Raw genomic sequence first — 13,941 nt, 5'->3', positions numbered from 1 at the left:
TAAGTGAGACAATTGAATAGGTTGATCTGTTTGGGAGGCTCCCAGACTGTGGGACCGGGACCTGTCCTTGGTGCATGAGCTGGCTGTTTGGAACCTTGGGCTTACACAGGGACCCATGCTCAGCCTGGAAGGAGGGGACTGGACCTGCTTGTACTGAATCCACCAGGTTTAAATGAGTCTCCAGGGGTGTCTTGGTCCTGGAGGACATGGGAATGGAGGGGAGGGGCTGGGAGGAAGGTGGGGGTAGGGCGGGAGGGGGAGGACAGGGAAACCCATGGCGGATGTATAAAATTAAAACACATAATAAACAAAAAATGTACCTGGTACACAGGGAAAAAAAAAAAGATGTGATTATCTTAAAGTACTTAGATCAGTGCTTTTCAATATAAGGTTAAAAAAAATCCTGTGATATTAAATACCATTGGAGTTCCTAGCTTTGAGAAACATGAGGATAGATGTTCTATTGCAACTTAGAAATCGGGTCATATGATACTGAAAAACAGAAAAATCTCATGACGAATGATATTTCATCATTTGTAGGCTTTCAAATAATTGAATTAAAATGTTTAAACATTGAAATAATGAATGAAATCTTGCTTATTTACATTTTAGTTGTGTATGTGTATATTATTTAGAAATTTTATCTTTGGCCTTAGATATCTGAAGGAGGATAGTCTTTGAAAGAAAACCAATCCTGGTTAATACATGATATTACACTCCTTATTAGATATTCCATTGACTTGGCTGTCTTATGATTGATTTACCTCTGTATTTTAAAAATATTTTGCCCTCAATAAATAATTTCCTATTTGTATTCCAATAAATTGTTTTCAAGTTTATAGTGACATTTTGGTAGCATTTGAATGACATGGAAATTTTCTACGAATTGTAAATGGATAAGCTTTATATCTAGGTATCCAGGCCTCAATGCATAGAAACAGTTATATTTTTCAAATGATTGATGACATTGTGAAGTAAGTTTTTTTTCCTTGCTTGTACAAAATCAATTTTGAAACTAGAGTAACCTATGACTATAATGAGTTTGTGGGAGGAAAAAAATCTTTTCTGGCTTCATGCTGAGATTCCATTAGCTGCATTTGGAGGTTGTCGTATACACAGATGCACAGACCTTGTGGAATGCCGTTATCTCTAGTTGCCCCAAACCATTCAGTGACATAAACTTTGAATGGGTGGCCTAAAACCACAGCCTCTGGAGAGCCTTAAAAATCTGGGAAGAAATGTTACAGTGTCAGTTAATGGTGATGTTTTCAAATCTGTGAGCTTATTTCTCCAGAGTAAATGTTTTGCTCAGTGAACTTCCAGAAATAATGGGCTTCTCAGAGCCAGGGAACTCTCCACATAAAATGTGCCTGGGCTGCTGTCTGTGCTGTGAATGAGAAGGCCAGTGTTGTCTTTCTGGGAGACTCAACAACCTTGGATCACAACACACGTATCCTATTTCACAAAGTAAAAGATATTAGTGTCAAGTTTATTCATTAAATGATATCAACAGTAATAATTTGACTCACTTTACAGTGTTCTTTAAGATGAAATGGTTTATTTTATAATATCTGAAGCTCAGTCAATAAGGGATCTTTATAATTTCCCTGAATGAAAAATTCAGAGTAAAAATCTCATATCTCCAATTCTTTAAATAGTTCTTATTTCTCTTTTACTGCATTCACTACATTCATTTGATAATCATACACATTTGAAAAAAATTAAGTTGGTCAGCTAACTCCCTTGTAATTTAGTACTAATCCCATTGATCTTTTTTATAAATAAAAAGTTCTTAAAATCACCTGTACTTTGCATCCCATGAGTGTAGACTGAGAGTGTTTAAAAAATCATTCCGTAGTTGACAAAAGGGAAGTCAATTTAGTACCTACTGGGGAAAAAATAAATCCAGTGGAAAGCATTGCAAGATGAAGGGAAATGTGTAAAGAAACGATGTTAAAATATCCAGAGGTGAGAGCAGAGAGGGAATTATATGTGACCTTGCATTATCCATCCAGCTGTAGCTGCACCGCATAAAAGGCCACCAAGATTTCCCACTGGATACAACTCTATCATATTACCTATTAGGGAGGTGGCAGACTTTCTGCTTACGTTGCCCTTGTGAAAAGACCTCTGGAGTATTACATAGCAAAGGAGGAAGAAGACTGGAGGGTTTTAAAAAAAACACTCTATAGGAAATAATATAGGATCACAGGGCAGAAAGTGATCCAGAAAGGTCATTTAATCTCCCTGCCTGTCTCTTGACAAGATTGCTTTAAACCACTATCTGAGGAAAGGAATTGTACAGCATTTACAGCATTTCTACTGTGTTATTGGTGTGTGTGTGTGTGTGTGTGTGTGTGTGTGTGTGTGTGTGGTAGTTTGGGGAAACAGGATCTCTATTGCCCAGATTTTTCTTTTTCTTGAACTAACCACAAAACTGAAGATGACCTCTTCTGTCAGAATACCATAGTACCCACCAGCATGTACCACCATGCTCAGTTTTATACAGTGCTATGGACTGAGCCTAGGGCTTAAGTGTATGCTAGACCACAATTAACTAATGGAGCTACATTCCTGGCCCTCAGACACGTATTTGGATGTTTAACATAAAAATAAATAAATGCTCATGAAACTAGTGTGCCTTTTGTAAACATAAAGAAATTTTTGTATTGTAATTATAATTTGAATGCAAATATGTATCACCCCAGCATTACAGTACCTTCCCTCTGTTCTCTGGAAGTAATGATCCTCCTCTCCCATGGCACACATTGAAGATAAACTGCTGTTCTTGTTTCTACACCTTTTTGCTTTCTCTAGTTTGATAAATATATTAATGAAATCATTTGATGGCCTTTTAGGGAGGTTCTTTGTTCATTTTAGTTCACTGTTCATTGTGATTCTACATTGGATTGTTGGATAAAATTTACTCATTTGACTGCATAGAAACTCTTTTCTACTTTGTCTATTAACAATAGTGTTGTTTTGAGTATTCCAGCTCAGCACTTGGAAATACGAAGATTGTACTTGTTTGGAGTAATATCTCCAGTGGAGTTGTGAGAGCATAGATAATGGACACAATTGGCTCTAGAGAATCAGCTCCCTTCAACAGTTCTCTAAAATCCTACCTGTCGGAGTCAGAGTGGAAGAATTTCTGTTGATTCAGTCTCACAGTACTCAGCAGGACAGTGTGATTTCAAAGCTGTAATCATTCTAAAAGACATGGAATGGACTCTTATTAAAGTCTTAACTGCATTTTCTTGATGACTAATGAAGTGGAATACCCTTTCAATATACTTATTGGATATTTTGACATTTTTTTTTCTAAAGTGCTTATTCTGACCTTGGTTGTTTAAAAATGTCCATTAGGAAAATCATTACCATTTGTGTGTAAATATTTCAGATGAGTCCATCTTTGACAGGAAGCCTTGGGGATGGCTTGAGGTCACTTCCCTGTATACCCTTCCCTAGGTAAAGGAATTAAATGGAGAATTCTTTGAGGACAGGGAAGATCTGAAATTTATAAATAAATATATATATGACTTTCTAACCATGGTATACTGGTTACAAGTTAATTAGCTATAGGAGTATCATTAGCTATTGGAAAATGCCTTGTTGCTTATTAATGAGGAGGTAGAGAAGTGAGGGCTGGCTTAATACCTAGTCAAACCATAAAATTCCTCTTTAGAAAAGGATTTTAAAATACAGATCATCTCCATGTTCTAACAAAATCCATCTGCCATGCTAACACGTCCTCAGACCCTGCCTCTAGTGGAATCCACAGCTGTGACATTCCTTTTTAACTTTGATTATATATGAATATTTTAATAAGTGTCTTCCACCTAACTTTTTGCTGAATTAAATTCATTTAATATCAGTTCTTGTTGTATTGACTTCTCAGTGTTTCATACAATTTCAGAGTTCAAAAAGACCACAGAGGTCATCTGCTCTAATACTCACCCCATGCACAAATCCCCTCCAGCTGTTAAACTCATTTTTAATTCCAAAGCTATTCTCCAAGCTTCCAGTCATTTCATCAGCAAACTTAATTAGCAGAGACTCTATTCAATCTATTGACTCATGAGGCCAGCTTACCGAAATTAATAAATACATAATTTGGCTGACTGCATATGAGGTGAAAGACGTGGGGGTAATGTACCTCACCTCTATGTCTGTAATTCCTACCACAATATTAACAAGCTATATTAGATAATCCTAAATTCACTTTTCTGTGAAAAAGGATATTGCAGCCACATGCTCTTGAGAGATGGGAAATAAAATATTGTACTTGTAAGTTAAAATGTGTTAGGTGAATGAATTAACACCTCACACGAAAGACGGGAACCAAGAGACGGTTAATGCAATAACTTTGAGTGTTCTCTAAAGTGTGTATGAGCTCTCTGAAAAGCTGTGGTACCTGCCATCAGCCCATTGTCTGGGCTACAGTTTGTTCAAACTATATGAAAGACCTTCCCTAGGCTCAAGCAGGTCTCAGACATTTGATGATTACACATTTGGCTCACGTTCAAGTCTCAGTGAAGAGATAAAGAAAAACCATGTGTTAGGCAAAGTTTGAAATTTAAATATAGCAACAAAGACACCATTGAAAATATCTGGTCTACATTCGTCAGGAAAATGAGTAAATTTCTCTTGTTGAGTGTGTTCTTTTTATCATCACCACTGTGGCAGTTTAATAGGTTGTGCCATATCTACTGAAGATTAGCTGGTACATGAAAACTTATTTCTCAAGAGAGGAAACAATAAGAGCCTTATCATAATTAATTAGTTTTGTTGCAAGTTATCACTCTGTATTGTGAATTATTATGATAAAAACTCACCAGCTCCTAAATTTTGTGATGTTAAAGTGAGCTTTCATTGGCCTTCAAAATGGCCTTTGCAGGAGCACAAGAGCATTTGACTTTAGTCAGCTGAGTAAAAAAGTTGGCAAGGTCAGTTTTCATTTATAAAACTTGGAGTTGATTTAAAATATTGGTTGGATTCTTAATATTTTAAACTCATCTTATAAATATTATCTGATTGTATATTAAACAGAAGCATTCATTTGGAGGCAATTTTGATTAGCATTTGATCGCTGTCACAGACTTGATAAATTAAATGCCTTTAAAGTATATTAAACTGAAGTCAAGTTCCTTCTCTATGTATTTAACTCATCTAAGTGACAAACCAAATAGATTTTAGTGAGTTCAGAAGCCTCTACATAAGAATGGTTTTTGGTACTACCTTCCTGGGTGAATATGCTAGTCATGTTTGTCCTACTCTAGCAAATTTTTTCAGATAATCAACTTACAAAGAGGAATGGTCCATTTTGACATTTTGAGGTTTTTTTTTTTTTAATTTTCTGATTGTTTTTGAATCAATCTTTAGCCTAGGCTGGTTTATAACTCTCCATATAGCCAGAGAAGACCTTGAACTCGTGATTTTCCTGTTGGGATTATAGGCAGGGCCTATCATGCCTGGTTTATGCAGCATTGGAGGTCAAACCAAGGACTTCCCCAGGGTTTGGTGCCTCAGGCCTTTAATTCCAGTACTCTGGAGGCAGAAGCAGGTGAATCTCTATCAATAGGAGGCCATTCTGGTCTAAATGGCCACGTTCCAAGTCAACCAAGGTTGTATAAGGGGTCCAATCTCAGAAAAATAAAACAATCAATCAAATAAATAAATAAATCAAAACCAAGTGTTCTGTAAATGTATTTTTTTGGGGGGGGAGGGGAAATAGATGGCTCAGCAGTTAGGAGCACTGACTTATCATCTTGGGGATCCAGGTTTGATTTTCAGCACCCATATGCAGTCTTTGTCCACTCTAGATCTCCTCTTTTGCCCCATCCTTTTGTATTTTCCTGGTTTTTGTGGTTACTCTATAATATATGCTCATGTCTATAGAATCAGGGCTAAGAACCACTGAAGGGAGAGCATCTAATGTTTGTCTTTCTGGGTCAATGTTACCCTGCTTGGTACATAGTATGTTCTTGTTCTCTCCATTTACCTGCAATTTTCATGATTTCATTTTCCTATACAGCTGAGTAGAATTGCATTGTGTATGTGTACCATATTCCCATTATCCATTCATCAGTTGAATGACATTTAGGTTGCCTCCATTTCCTAGCTATTGTGAATAGGACAGCAACGAACATGTTGAGCAAGTGTCTGTGGAGTAAGCTGTCAAACAAGTCCTTTGGATGTGTGCTCAGCTACGATATAACTGGGTTATAAGATAGATTTATTTTTAGCTTTTTGGTAACTTCCCACATTGATCTCCAGAGTGGCTTCACCAGTTTGCAATCCCACCCACAGTGAATGAGACCTCCCCTTCCCCTGCCACCTCCCAACATGGTTGTCAGTTGTTTTCTTGACCTTAGCCATTCTGAGTGGGATGGGCTGGAATCTCAAAGCTTTCTTAATTTTCAGTTTCCTAAACGCTAAGGATGTTGAACACCCTCTGAGATATTCCTTCGTTGGTTTTATTCCTTCTGAGAAGAGTCTGTTAAGATCCACAGCCCATTTTCAAAATTAGTTGTTTTTGTTTGACTCTTTGTTTTTGTGTTTTGAGCCTGGAATCTAATCCTCTACCACCAGATGTATAACTATCAAAGATTCTCATCCACCCTTTGGGATTCCTCAAAAGAGTTGAAAAATACATTAATCTGTGTGTATAACATAACTCATTAGTAGTTTCTATGCCCATTGAACAAAATAATAATAAGTTCTTACATGGGGCCTATGACCTATGTAGCCCAGGCTTCTTGGCCTTTTAGCAGTGCCAAGTATAGGTTCCATCTCAGGTTGTAGATTCAATCAGAAAATGGTTGATTACTGCAATAACATGTGTGCCCTTATTGCAAAAGTGAGCATATCTTGTTAGGTTCGTTATTGCTCTCTATTTCAGAGTTCACATTTAGATGAGATTGATGATTACTTTTCTCCTCTGGTAGTGTGCATAGTACCTTCTAGCATAATGAAAGCTGGACAGTAGGTATGGAGCTCCCAGATAAGTTCCAGCTTGTTTTATCCATGTACTACAACACAAATTTATGGATGGTGTCTTCGGTAATAAGGCTTTACTCATGAGGTCTGGAGAATAACCAAGATTATTGACAATAGCCTGTCATATTTGGGGTCTATTGAATAACACTGGCCAAAAACTAAAGTTCTGGTACTGAGTTTTTTGTTTGCTATTATGTAGTTGCTAGTTGGTATATTGTCACCCCATTATAGGGTAACTCAGTTTTAAATCTTTTTATAAATGTATATATTTTAGAAAGTATCTTAGTAGTAGGTTTCCATATAGCTTTCAAAGTCTTTCATGTTAGTTAGCCCACATCATATTCTGATTTTTCCAGTCTCCTATTATCCAATCAATTTAATCTTTCTAGCTCAATCTTTTCTACTAATATGTCAAGTAATTTTTGATTATATGCTAGATACTGTAAATAAGATATCAGATATACGATTTGAGTCAAAGATGCCCTCATTTTTTTTGGGGGGGGGAGTTAACTTGCCCCTTAGAAGAGTTAGAACCAATGATTTCACATAAAATAAGTTCACATTTTTTTGTTTATATATTTTATGTATGAGTGTTTTGTCTGAATGTAGGCCTGCACATTGGAAGAGGGTATCAAATCCCATTATTGATGGTTGTAAACCACTGTGTGCTTGCTGGGAATTGAACTCAGGACCTCTAGAAGGGCAGAGTAGCCAGTATTCTTGACAGCTGAGCTATCTCTCCAGCCCTCATGGGTTGATTATTTGAGGTTAGGTCCCCATCACAGTGAAGACTATTTCTTTTCTTTCTTTTTCTTTTTTAACTTTTATTCTTCTCTCATGTATTATGTCCTGACAGCAGTGCCCCCTCCCTCCATTTTTCCCAGTCCCTGCCCTACCTCCCCTCTCTGAGATCAACTCTTCCTCTGTTTTCCTTTAAAAAAAAAAAAAAAAGCCTCCCAGAGATATCTCTGGAACATGGAGTAACAAGATACAGTAAGACTGGGCACAAACCCTCATGTCAGGGTTGGATGGGAAAACCAGTAGGAGGAAAAGGGTCCCAACTGCAGGTAAAAGAGTCAAATCACCCCCAACTCTGACTGATGAGAGTCCCACAAGAACAGCCAACTATACAACCATAAGTTATATACAGAGGACTTAACTCAGACCCATATAGGGTCTGTTTGTTGCTTCAGTTTCTGTGAACCCCTATGAGTCCTTGTTAGTTGATTCTGTGGGCTGTATTCTAGTGGTGTCCTCAGCTCTCCTAGCTCCTACAGTCCTTCCTTACCTTCTTCTATGGGGTTCTCATGGCTCTGCCTTATGTTTGGCTGTGGTTGTCTACACGTATTCTCATTGGTTGCTGCATGACACCTGTCTGATGACTACTGGACTAGGCACCAAGATCTGTGAGTACAGTAGAATATCATTAGAAATCACCCCCCCCCCCCCAGTCAAGTTTGGTTTTTCTGACCTGACCTGCCTCTGGTATTTCTAGTACCCTGTGAATTTTCTGGTATAGCCTTTCAAGCATCTCTGTTGAAAATTTGGAGATCTTGCCTCCTCTTGCATAGGCTCTGGTAATACTTTTCTTTCTCTGTTGTTCCTTGAAACTGCTGAAGCCTGTTCAGTGGTTTATATATCACTAATGAGCTGGCAAATACTGCAAGGATGAAAAGATGAAATCTTGGCTATGAGTTTGCCTGTCCACAAACTGAGTGTGTGTGTGTGTGTGTGTGTGTGTGTGTGTGTGTGTGTGTAATATACCATCTTTTAAAGTTGTTATTTGATGAAAAAGTTGGATTCACAGAAGCTAGATCATTATAGCCAGAATTAGAAGTAACACTCTTATCTCTTCACTTGTATAAACTTTCAAAGGAGTCTTTATACAAGACAGTCAACATGAGTAACCAATAGAACTTAGACATTCTTAGCAGTTTCATTTCTTGAGAAAAGATCAAAATTTCTTAATCTGTTTACATGTTTTCCATCAAGTTTTCTGACAGAATTCTGGGCATATCTCCTCTGTTACCATCTCAACCTGCTCATTCAATGGTACAAAGCTCCTGCTTTCTCAGTATACTAAAAATCATGTCCAAGATGATACTGATTTTAAGACATATGATGCTATATAATTCAAAATAAAATGTTATCAGTTATAATTTCAAGTCTTATTTTTTTAAAAATGACAATAATTATAAGTAGGAGTAATCTCACTATTAGAGTTTTTGTTTAGCATGAGCAAGGCCCTTAACAGAATACACACAAAGTGACAATATTTAATAATATAGACATATGTGAAATAGGAAAGTATGTAGATTACAATTCCATATGTTTTTTTAAATTAAATTGGACATCTCAAATCTCTCTATACACTTTCTCTGGAATGGACATAGCTATTGCTCTTTTGAGGCAAAACAGTTGTGATCACCCATAAGAGACCCTCAGGAGATAGGGGTCATTAACGGTCCTCTGTAGAGTGAAGGAGGATTTGAAGATGTCATGAGGCTTTCAGGAGAGTCTCATGAAACCGTTCCCTCTGTGAATATCCAGTTGCCACTACAAAAATACATGAATGTTCGTTTGGAATAAGAGCTTTTGGTGGTAGAAGGTGATAGGCCTTTTCCTGGTTCGGCTACCTGAGAGTTACCAGAGAATTTCCCAGTGTGGTGAGAGCCTGTGAGTTGACAATGCTCTTTTAACTAACCCCCAATGTGTTTACCAACTGGACTTGGATGGAATTCTTGATTTGGACATTTCTTTATGTATTCCCAGGAAAAGTCCTGTAACATCAAATGTCAGGAAGGACAGAGAACATTTGGGTATCATAATCATCTGATCAATGTGTATTTCTTAATTTCATCCTATTTATGGAGCTATTAGACATTACTGAAACGCATACCAGCTCAGAAACTAAAATGTTATGGCAATATGAAATCTTTGTATTTTGAAGCATATTCAGACATACATCTTGTGTAGTTAAGCACACAAGTAACAAGACACACCAAAAGTGCATTTGTAACATGTTTATGAATAATTTTGAGTAATGAGTAAATTTGGCATGTTACATAAATTCTTCAAAGTAGCAATCCTTCAAAGTATACCGAATGCTAACTAGTTAAACATTTTTATGACAAGATGAAATTTATGTGAATTGGGAAAAGACACAAAATTTCAAGTTTCATTAATCCAACTAAGATTTAGCACCACCATGCCAATCAACATTGTGAACACTCTAATTAGAGATGATGTTACACTACTTAGCACTGATGGTATATAAAGTCATGAATTGTGCTTTTTGAGTGTTTCCACATACTAATCAAGAAACCACAAGAGCAAACATGCTATTGGAAAGTAGATATAAAGGGTATGGTGAAAAAAACAAGATAAGAAAAGCATTATATTAAAGGTATATTGGTTCTCTCTTGGAGGTAAATACCCGCTGATGATGAAATTTAGCTTATCTAGCAGCAGAAGTTTTACCAAAACAAACATAACTTTGCTCATAATTTTCCAATCATCTTCAGCTTCATCAAGATGCTGGTGATTTCCAATATGTTTTATGTGTATGTGCGAACTCTTGTGTTCTGTATAACAATGTAAGTAAAGCATCTCCCTCCTTCTAATGCTGCTTAAGAGATGAGGAAATAGTTGAGAGCTTGGATAATTTGTTCACATTCACGTAATCAGGGAATGAGGAAGATGGGATTAAATAGGTAAACCAAGAGGCAGGATTGGATGCCTAGGCATTGTGTGAGCTCTTACCATTCAGGGAGAAGCCACTAAATAGAGGTATTAACATTATCTGGAAGCAAAGGAAATTTCAGGATGCATCCAGACCCAAATTTTAACATCTTCTGGTGATTTATAGTACAAGTGCATTCCTGCACATTGCTGATACATCCAAAGTTTTTGGGGAGACTAATTCTGCATTAAAAGTCTAGACAGAATAGTTTCTGTTCTCTCTTCTTTGTGGTAGTGTTTCAGCCATGGGCTGTAGAGACCATACATATATAGTATTAGTTAATCCAGATGAAAATGAGACAATTTACTTCATATTTTGTGTGCATGGTAGAGTGCTTATTATGTATTATCCTTTCAGATAGATGCATGAAAACTGGATGCTGATCAGCCGACACACTGCACCATGGGGGCATGATACAGCTGTGTTTCCTAAAGATAAGTGTCATGGGGTTGGAGCAAGGTCTTTCAGGTGGTACATGCACACTGTCACAAAGCAATGACTGAGAATACAACTTTATTTTCAGTTTTTTCCTGGGCTTCTGAGCAACTAAAGGCAAGCATATTATATGGTTATAGTCTTGATTTTTTTTTAACACTTTCCATCACCCCGTTACAAAAAAAAAAATAATAATAAATAAATAAATAAATAAATAAATAAATAAATAAATAAAGAGCTTGGTGGAAGCCAATAGTAAACAAATTTTGCAACTGTTTTGATTATGTTGCTTAATTGGTTTAAATTTATACCGTGTGATAAATTGTAGCTGGGTGGTGGCCTATGCCTATTAAAAGGGTAATGGAAGGCAGATCTCTGAGTTTGTGGCCAGCCTGTTCTGCATAGCAAATTCCAGGACAGCCAGGGCTGCACAGAGAAACCCTGTCTTGAGAAATAAAAACCAAACCAAACCAAAAAACCCAAAAAACAAAACCACTCCAAGTTTCATTGTATTATTCTTGTTCTTTGACAATTCCATCCATGTGTATAATGCATTCTGATAATTGTCACACCTAACTTCCTTTAATTCCTCCATTTTCCTCCAAGCATGTCTTTTTGTTTTTGTTCTGTGACTCACTGAGTTTAGCAGAACCATTTCTTTGACCATGGGTTTAGAACTATCCATTGCAGCCTGGAGGGCTCACCAGTGGGTATGTAAATAAATGGTGAACAATCCTTCACTATGTACCATACCAGTACCTAGAAGTTTCGCGTGGAGCGGAAGTACTCCACATGCCCCTCCCCTGTCCATGTTTCAGAGTTCAGACTCAGTTTAGTGCCGTCCAGGGAATGCTACCGTAGCTGCTGTGAGATCTGGCTTGTAATGGCTGTGCCATGCCCAGAAGGTAGAAGTTTGCAATCCTTCCTCCTCTTCAGACTCTTACATTCTTTCTGTTCCCTTTCCTGGTACTGTCTCTCAGCCTTAGTGGGGTGGTATACTATATCTGGTTACAGGCTGAGCACTTACTATCATATTCTTTTTTTAATGTATACTTTATTTATTTTTATTTTATTTGTCTATGTGACGGTGTCAGATCCCTTAGAACTGGAGTTATAAACAGTTGTGAACGGCCATGGGGGCAGTGGGAATTGAACCCAGGTCCTATGGAAAAGCAGCCAGTGCTCTTAACCACCGAGCCATCTCTTGAGCCCCCTTACTGTCACTTTCTTTGACCCTATATAATAAGTTTAAAAAAGTATTTTAAAAAGGAACCAAGAAAATAATACTATAATTGATACATAGACATAGAAAACAATCTATGAGAGATATATGCTAATGCTGAAGAGTAGCACCACTGATTTAGCAAATAATTAGTTTAAAAAATGTGGAAAGCTAAGTACATAAAATCCCCTACAGAATTGTGCAAAGATTTAAGTACATTTAAGAAACTTTTTCAATACACCATGTTTTGGACTCTACCATGTTTACAGGAAGCTGTTAGCTGAGCAGAATGCCCTTGTAGGAGAGCACAAGTTCTGGGTCATCCTATGACTCACCATTCTTCCATCTAGACACCGAGACACCTGGCAAGAAAGGGAAGACAATGAAGTAGTTGGAGAAATAGACATATATTTCCTTCTGACAGCAGCATGGGTTTTTTCCTCTCTGGGATATCTAAAGACAGCCACTTCTACATGCTCAGGATCTCCTCCAGCAGTTCTGTGACCTTGTCCCTTTTTTGAAAAGGACTAACAAATTTCAAAATGATGCAGTAGTATAGGGCATGTTAGCTGAAGATATTTATAATAGGAAAGGTGTTATGCAATTACATATGACATAAATAGGTATCAACAATTTAAGCAAAACATACTATCTCTATGTAAGCATCAAGAAGAGTAAGGGGGAATAATTATGTATAAACCTTTGATATTTTTAATGCAAAGCACATTTAAAGAACCAGGAGCTCCTTCTTAGTGCTGAGAAGATCTATAAATCACTCTAGTTTTTAAATGCTGAAGAAAAGATTGCCTCTAAGTGCTTCAAATCCCAGCAGTGTTTTTAATGAACCAAGTTTGTTTTTAATCAATACTTAAGCTACTGAGGTTTTGATTGGACTTTTATGTGTGTGTGTGTGTGTGTGTGTGTGTGTGTGTGTGTGTGTGTGGTGTTGCTTTTAGATTTCTGAGCTTTCGAAAAGATAATAGCACATGTCATACTTGGAAAAAAAAACTGACTTTGATGCCACAAATCAATAGGAAGTATTGTTTAGCTAAGTATGGCAGATAAAAGTGAAAACACATGCTATTTTCCCATCTTATAAAAATCGTCATTCTGATGTATCCTCTGTAGGTGGACACGAGACATCTAGCTTCTAAGCCTAGAGCTTGGAGCTGTTAGCAGAAATCTTTTCAGGTTAATGCAAGTTAAATATAATGTATTTTAGAACATTAAATCTGTCTTAATTGTTAATCTCTTTTATTTGTAGACCATTTTATTGTGTACAAAGAGCTTTTGCCTCCTATTATATTATTTAAATCTCTTAACAATCCTGACAGACAAACAAAGCAGATTTTAAATACTCATCCTACAGATAATAAAAAGAAAATTGGAGACTCAAAAATATTAATCGCCAGGTGGCAGTGGTGCACGCCTTTAATCCCAGCACTCAGGAGGCAGAGCTAGGTGGATCTCTGTGGGTTTGAGGCCAGCCTGGTCTACAGATTGAGATCCAGGACAGGCACCAAAACTATATGGAGAAACCTTG

The sequence above is a fragment of the Onychomys torridus genome, chromosome 20, assembly GCF_903995425.1.
Source record: "Onychomys torridus chromosome 20, mOncTor1.1, whole genome shotgun sequence".
In the NCBI taxonomy this organism is placed as follows: Eukaryota; Metazoa; Chordata; class Mammalia; order Rodentia; family Cricetidae; genus Onychomys; species Onychomys torridus.
This window is presented reverse-complemented; position numbering follows the sequence as displayed.